General features: G+C 37.5%; 1 long non-coding RNA gene across 1 annotated transcript; it reads left to right on the plus strand.

The window, feature by feature from the left end:
* Window positions 1–4725: 4725 nt before the first annotated feature.
* LOC137038185 (uncharacterized) lies at window positions 4726–5992 on the plus strand. Its single transcript, XR_010897419.1, has 3 exons — window positions 4726–4902; window positions 5010–5074; window positions 5619–5992. It is a non-coding gene; the product is annotated as an uncharacterized lncRNA (long non-coding RNA).
* The last annotated feature ends 2720 nt before the right edge of the window (window positions 5993–8712 follow it).

Consider the following 8712-nt stretch of genomic DNA (forward strand, 5'->3'; position numbering starts at 1 on the left):
CACGCTCCTCTCCAATGGCTCCACCGCATGAAGGATACCAACGCGCGGATCACCCGTTGGTATCTAGCTCTTCAGCCTTTTAAGTTCCAGGTGGTCCACAGGCCGGGTGCTCAGATGGCTGTGGCCGATTTCCTCTCCAGAAATGGGGGGGGGGGGGCTGCAGGCCGGACGGCTCCCCGGCCTGAGTCGGGCGGTGGGGGTATGTGGCAAGGGGGGCGTGGTTCAGCGAGGTCTGCAGCGGGAGAGAGAGCCGCGGGACAAGCGGTACGTGAGTGGGTTGGAAGCAGATTAATAACACCTGTCTCTTGTTCTAGTAATGAGCGCGGAGAGGGTATAAAACCTCGGCGGAACCAGAGACCAGGGAGAGAGAGATCGGACGGTTGATACGAACGCACAGAGACTGAGATACCGGAAGCCGGAAGTGCCGACCCGGAAGTGATTGAGTGTCTATGAGAATCCACACCGGAGTGTGTGTTGTTGAAGTTTATTACAAGTTTTGAGTTAAAATAAAGAAAGTATCAACCGTCCAGCCGACCCCCGTGTCCTCTTCCTTCCTACCATTATCGAACTTTGCTACAAACTGCAATTGCAGTTTTCGAACAGAGATGGCGTCAAAGAGGACTGCAGCTTTAAGCAATGAGTGGAACAGATATCAATCACAATGGCTTTATCTTTTCTAAAATGCCATGCCTTTTACAGTATGCCAACGTTCAAGCACTAGACCTTAAAATTTGATTTGGAAATTTCCATAAAGGTTGCTCAATTCAGTTGAATAAAAACATTTCAGTTGTATGAATTATTTCCCCTTCACAGATCTACGGCACTGTTTCTAGTTTTTTTTTCTTTTTTCTGTACCCCCATAGCCCCATCTAAAAGGCTCAAGGCTCTTCATCGACAGCAAACCAGAAATATGTTCCTATCCTAACTGATCATACTGGATAACCTTAAGTATTAACATTAATATTACTAAAGTGGCCATTATTACACTGATTCACTAAAATAGTCGATATGGGTGAAAAACAAGCTCATCAAGTATGCTCCTCTCTGTTTTGTGAGCCACCTTTTCTTGTGTGCCAAAATTTTGACTGTTCTAGCACAAAAATTAAACAAATTTTCTAGCACAATTTTTTATATCGAATTTATTTATACAATTAAGTCATGGTATTAATACATCACATAGCCTACACTAAAATGTTGAGTTTTTTAAAGAAGACCAAAGATGTACTTACCAAAGATGCACTTATTGATGAATAATATAGAAAAAATATTTTGAAATATTACAATTATATATTATGTTTTCAATTTAAATATATTTTAAAATGTAATTTATTCCTGTGATTGCAAAGCTGAATTTTCAGCATCGTTACTCCACTGATACTTAAGAAATCCTTTGGGGCTTATTTTTTCCAGGATTCATTGATGAATAGAACGTTTAAATAAACAATACTGAAACAAGGCCGTAACCATGCCTGGAACATTGGGAGGACCAAAGTTAAATCCTTTCATTTTTTTTTTTTTAATTATTATTTTTTTAAAGAAATTAAAGGATTAAAAGGGATTTAAGGGAATAAAGAAATAAGAATGGTACAATGCATTAAGCAACACCTTCTTTGATCTGATTGGCCATCATTTTGACAATGATGAGTGCTGTTAGACTGCTCAGACAGGCCAGCCTAAAAAATATGTGTGTGTGTGTGTGTGTGTGTGTGTGTGTGTGTGTGTGTGTGTGTGTGTGTGTGTGTGTGTGTGTGTGTGTGTGTGTGTGTGTGTTTAATGTCACTTTTAATCACTTTAATGTATCTTTTGCTAATTTTTATTGGTATAAAATGACATTTCTGTTTATCTGTCAGTCCATGCATACATAAATACATACATGCTTGTATGGACACTATTGGTGGCGATAAATGATTTCTAATGCATATACATTTTCATGTTAGCTTTGACATTGGTGTATCACATTGTATCTTTTTTATGCTAGCCATGCTTCCACATTGCGCAAGTCAGAAATCCTCTGTGTGACCTCCAGGCTGTAATCCGTGTTTCTCAGCAGAGATCTGGGAAAATAAACCTTTGATCGTATGCAGTTGTATTATTAGGTTTGCATGTGCTGTGTGTCTTTCTGATGAGTGAAGTACAATGATGTTCCTCGCTGAATAAATAAGCTGTAGGAAGACTATAGGAGCCACAGCTGTCGTGAGTCTGTTAAAGGTTACTGTATTCAAGGCCCAACGGCACTGTGAGAGTGTGTATATCAGTGTGTGTGTGTGTGTGTGTTTGTGTGTGTGTGTGTTGATGTGCGTCTGTGCAAAATTGCTTTAATGGCACCCAGGTGCACGTAGTACGCTACGCCCTCTCTATCTAGACCACACACAAGCATATATACACACATACGGTGCGTTAACCTCTTGAACAGCATAACAGTATTCTAAGGAAGCTTTGCTGGTTGTCTTACTCTATAAGGGGAGAGAGCAGAGGCGGAATTGGCCCTCTGTAAACACACATATCACTCTTGTCATGCGAAATGGAAAATTTTGTACTGTCACACTGGCAATAAGCTGACCCGACATTACCTCGACTTCATGAGCCTCAAAGCTCCATAAAGAGTGCAGCATGGCCGGCACCACACAGACTCTCTCCTAAAATATTAGACATAGCTACTAGTAAACTATACTCACAAAAAACGCTGCTGACCACGTAAGATGAATTCAGCACAGGACTGAAGTGAAACTTCAGTGCAATTCAACAAAACCCCACATGACATAAATCATAAAACTTATGTAGTAACCATGACAACAAACCAGACACCGGGGGGGGGGGGGGGATTCACTAATGTTTATTTGCTCGCACTGTCTGTGTTGTTTTAACACCCGATTCACTCAAGGAATTATGCAAATCAGGTAATGACACAAACAGACCCCAAATATCAGTGCTAAATGCAATTTAGATGTTGCAATTCTTAAACGAAACATTTTTTTTTAACAAAATTAAATTAAATTAAATACAAATTAAATACAAATGTAATATTCTATAAAAAGCCTAATTTGCATAATAAGCAGGTGTGTTTGCACTGAAAAGAATGGCAGTGATTTATATAGTGGATTAAAGGAACACTCCACTTTTTTTGAAAATAGGCTCATTTTCCAAGTCCCTGTGAGTTAAACAGTTGAGTTTTACCGTTTTTGAATCCATTCAGCCGATCTCTGTATCTGGTGGTAGCACTTTTAGCATAGCTTAGCATATATCATTGAATCGGATTAGACCGTAAGCATCTCGCTCAAAAATGACCAAAGACTTTATTTTTTCAAAGATAATATTTTTCCTTTTTAAAACTTGACTCTTCTGTAGTTACATCGTATACTAAGACCAACGGAAAAAGAAAAGTTTTGATTTTTAGACCGATTATAGATAGGAACTACTCTCTCATTCCTGCGTAATAAACAGGGAACTTTGCTGCCGTACCATCAGGGTATTCTCACAAAAATGCGTATAAATAGTACGAGTGTGCAATGTCCTGGAATGTATACGCCAAAACTCATTTTGGCGTGTCTATGGCACGCTGTTTTTCGCGTGCATATGAGACGCATTTTATGGCGTATTATACATACAAACCCCCCACCCCACCACCCTAAACCTCCCCAAGAGCGTGTCATATATACGCCCCACCACCCTAAACCTACCCAAGAGCGTGTCATATATACGCCCCACCACCCTAAACCTACCCAAGAGCGTGTCATATATACGCCCCACCACCCTAAACCTACCCAAGAGCGTGTCATATATACGCCATATAGTGCGTATCATATGCACGCGAAAAACAGCGTATCATATGCACGCCAAAATGAGTTTTGGCGTATACATTCCACGACATTGCACACTCTTACTATTTATATGCATTTATGTGTGATCGGGTTGCTACCATGGGTGTAGCAGCTTTTCATTTTCCAACTTTTCATTTTCCATTGGTCTTAGTACACGATTTAACTACAAAAGAGTCACGTTTTAAACAGGAAAATATAGTGAAAGTCTTTGGTCATTTTTGAGCATGATGCTAACGGTCTAATCCGATTCAATGATATTTGCTAAGCTATGCTAAAAGTGCACTGTAAAAAATTACTGTAAAAATACGGGACATTTTGTACAGTAATTTACCGTTCTTCATTAATACAGCTGAATACTGTAAATGAGGCAGAATTTGACGAGCAAATGAATAACGGCAAGCTACTGTTCAGTTTTACGGGATAATACAGTATTTTTTATATTATAGTCACATGCTTGAGTCTGCTCACAACTCATAGGAAAATCAGGAAGCATCACATCTCATCAACAGGCGTGCAACCAAAAAGGATTACCATAACATTTAAGGTTTAACATTACATTACTTTAATATTTTATTGTGAGAAAAGAAGAATGAGAAGAGGATTAAATTAAGGAAGAATTTTTGCTCCGATTGTGACCCTGCCAGCACACATCAGACGACGGTGCATCACCAGCATGTGGCTTTTCACTTCACCAATTTATCAAGGTAAATGCAAACTGAAAAAAAAGTGTTCTTTTGTAACTGACTTGATTTATTATCGAATCTACATCAGGTATTGTTTTTTTGTTTTAAATGTGCACTAAAGCAATGAGACTAGCAGTCACTGCTGGCTGCCTCTGTTTTAGTCCTACCATTCGTTGAGAGATTAAAGATTGTCTGTGTTAAAATGGCAAGATTATTTTGTTGTGTAGGTCTGTGGATTGTAGTATAAAAATGCTAATGTGCAACATATGTGGTAAGACCCGCAGCAATGCTCATAGTTTTTTGCTGAATGCAAAGTGTGGCATCCCCGAGTGCATAATACATTTTTCTATGTTTTCAGCCATCAAGTGTCACACATAGAGGCAATGATACTCCGTGCTGATGTGAGTTTTGCTTAGTATTCCACTTGTTTAGTATTTACTTCATGCCTATTGTGACTGTATACACATTTTCATTTCACTACATAGGCCACCATTTTTCTGTTCTACAGATATCTGCCACTGCAGCAGATGCTGAGCGCACCCTGACCCTCCCTGCGTCCACTGATACTGCTAGGTAAGTGTCACAAGCAAGCATGGAGTATAAAACAATAAAACAGAATAAAACATACTCTCTAGTTGTTCTTTTTCTGTATTCAAAGAATATTTTAAAGAATGTTGGTAACCAGACAGTTGACAGTAGCTATTGACTTCTATTGTATTTTTTTGTTTCTACTATGATAGTCATTTGGGTCTGTCAACTGTCTGGTTACCATCATTCTTTAAAAAAATCTTCTTTTCTGTTGAACAGAAGAAAATAACTCATACAGGTTTGGAACAACATGAGGATGAGTAAATCATGACAACATTTTAATTTTGGGGTGAACTATCCCGTTAATACTGCTGACAAAGTTATAAAGTGCTGTCTACATTACTCTAAGATATCAGGTCTCTTAATGCCTCAGATCAAACGTAAACTAAATTTGATGCAAATACTGTCATAATGTCAAAAACCTAGAATATTTAGGCCTATATTTGAATGCAGTGTGTTTATGTCTAAAGTGCAATTAATATTTACTTACCTCACTAATATGTTATATTTCTGTGTAATTATATTGTAGATGCTCTATTTGTGTGAACCCCAAGAGAGGAACAAAAGCCAGCCAGGCAAAGGTGGTGTCCAAGCAGACAGGGACGCATGTGCAGAAAAAGGCAACAACTGTGAATCTTTAGTCACCGTCTTAAAAAACTCATGGAGTGGGGCAAAGTCACAGCATTATGTTCTGTTCAGCCTAGCCTCACTGGTGAAGCAGAAATATTGTCATTCTATGAATGGATTTTATGTTATTAGCTTTAATAAAAGCATGTTTTAAAGTTATCTTTTGTCTGAGCCATTTGTTTGCCAGCAATTTTCAGTGTTTTTTGTTTTAAAATGTAAATTATACATCATCAGTTTCTTGTAGTGTTGCAATATAAATATCACATTTGATAGTACTTTAATAAATGTTATAGTATTAAACCATTTATGAAAATTACAGCAGGAACACTAAAATAACATTATAACGGGAGGGAAACACCTGACAGTATTATACTGTACAGCCTATATTTTCTACAGCAGAGTACTGTAATATTTTTTACAGTATTTAACTGTTGTTTCAGATTACAGTAGGTCCACTGTAAAATTACAGCATTCTACAGGTCAAGTAGCTGCCTGCAATCTACTGTAAATTAACGGGGAATTTTTTTACAGTGTGCTACTGCCAGATCCAGAGATCAGCTGAAAGGATTCAAAAACGGTAAAACTCAACTGTTTAACTCTAAGGGTCTAGCCTAAAAAATAAGCCTATTTTTTAAAAAAGTGGAGTGTTCCTTTAAAATCTTTAGATGGTGGATGCTTAGTGAATAAGACATACATTTCTAAACAACCTTATAACTAAATAAATTTACCGGTACCCGAGAAACTAAAATACAACATTAAATCTTGTTTCCAGAGAATGCCTTTTATATTATGTTTGTCTTAAAAAAAATCCAATGCAATCCCACAGCAATTCGTACATGTTTTAGAAAGTGGATAATTCATATGAATTTATACAACCTCCTTAGTACGTTTTTTTTTTTTTTTTTTGTACGATTTGTCTAGACCCCAGTGGTGGGTGGGATTAGGGGCGGACCTTACTGATGATGCTTTTTGCGATGACATAATTTCACAAAATATACGCATTGGCTGTACAAAACCAAATGGTTTCGTTTTCAGATTTATCCACTCTGGGATCTGGTTAAAAATATAGTGGTTTCAGGCTCCCAAATCCATCTAGACCACCGATTTGATACTAAATGTTTACATAGGGTGAATTCAGGGGGATTGGGACATTTTTTTTTTTTTTGCCATTGAGATGACAAAAAGTGTTTCAGTCAGTCCCTGAATTCACCCTTATACAGCTAAAGGCGTCTCCATAAGTATGGGGCCTACATCTTGTTGGATTTATATCTGAAACAAGAAAACATTGATTTATCAATGGGGTATTAAGAATAAACTTTTGCAAGAGATAAGATATAAGCAAGACTGCAAGATATATTTTCTGAAAACAAGTCAATTGATCAGTTTTGAAGGATGATTCAGTATTTTTACTGCTGACTTTTGCTGTTGATGCATGCAGAGAAAGTTGATTCCACCGTAGTTTTTTGAGGACAGCAAAGTGCATAGTCTTTTTGCAGGGGCTATTTGGGATGAAAGTGTGATGAGGCCCACAGAGATGGTCGTGAAAGTGGGTGGATCGTGGTTAGGTGTTGGTGTAGAGCAGTGTGAGAAGGGCTCTTTGTATTGAAAGTGTCACTGCTTGCGTGGTGCAGAGGAGCTGCATGCTGCGTCATTATGATGTAGCTTCACACACTCTTGTTGAGCTTTACAGGGAATATTCAAATGAAGCTTGCTCACAGCTTGGTCATTGATCATAAACCAGCCTTTATCGGCAGAGCCAGATAACCATAATTGAGTATTAAACATTCTGACACAAGGAGCTCGCGTAAAACATGTTGCAACGAGCAGGTGCTGCTATTGACCCTGGAGAGCATTTACAGCATGTTTAAATGGCCATTAATTCATATGTCATCATTGACCTGCTGCTGTTAACGATCATGACTCACTCATGATGATTTATTTATGGCATCTAACAAAAACAATAAAACAACTCTATACCGATTCCTAGCTGGGATACTAATACACATTTAGCAGCACACACCGGGCAGAAAGGAGAAATGTTGAGAAAAAATGTTCATTCACAAAGCCCTATTTGGGATATTTACATGTTCAGTCTTTTATGTCCATACTGATATGTTGGCCCATTTTTACAGCAATTCTCAGGTCAGTGATATATTTGGACTGTTTTGCATGAACTACTTGCTTCAGGTCTTGCAGCAACCATTCAGTTGGGTTAAGAGTAGATCTGCTTAATTTGGTTATTCATTGGCCAAAGCCCAGCGGTGTTTCCTCTGAGGAGGCAAAAGATGCAGTAAATTAGATTTTCTAGAAAATATCCATATTACAAAAATAACACAGCACGTATTACAACATGTGACATTAAAACATGTATAAATCACTTGTTTTTCTAAACTAAAACTGTCCAAAAGCGACACCACACTGTAAAAAATCTGTGGTGGTTTTTGTTGGTTTAACTTAAAAAAGTAAGTAACCTGGTTGCCTTAAAATTTTGAGTTTATAGAAATTAAAAATTTGAGTTGATACAATGAAGGAAATTAGTTTAATAACGATTTGGCATGTTTCACTGCGTCATCAGAAATAACACACACATAATTACCCAATATGCTTACAAAATCTTTTAATAATATTTTAATAAAGGCTGTCGAATCTCAAAAAATGTTCATTGTATTAACTCAAAATTTTAAATTCAATGAACTCAAAATTTTAAGGCAACCAGGTAACTTTTTTTCTAAATATTTTTTTACAGTGCAGCGGGTAAAGTTACAATGGGAGTGAGCGTCTCTATAGCCGCGTTTGCATTACCCTTAAATTGAAATTGTGAATTGAAAATATGCCCAATGGAAACACATCAGTTTAGCAAAAAAACTTGGTAACACTTTACAATACAGGTGCACTAATATGCATTAATTCATGCTTAACTAATGCACAGATAATCATGAGTTACTAATGGTGAACTAACCCATTTATTAATGATTACTGCATCAGCAACTAATGAA

The sequence above is a fragment of the Pseudorasbora parva genome, chromosome 13, assembly GCF_024679245.1.
Source record: "Pseudorasbora parva isolate DD20220531a chromosome 13, ASM2467924v1, whole genome shotgun sequence".
NCBI lineage: Eukaryota > Metazoa > Chordata > Actinopteri > Cypriniformes > Gobionidae > Pseudorasbora > Pseudorasbora parva.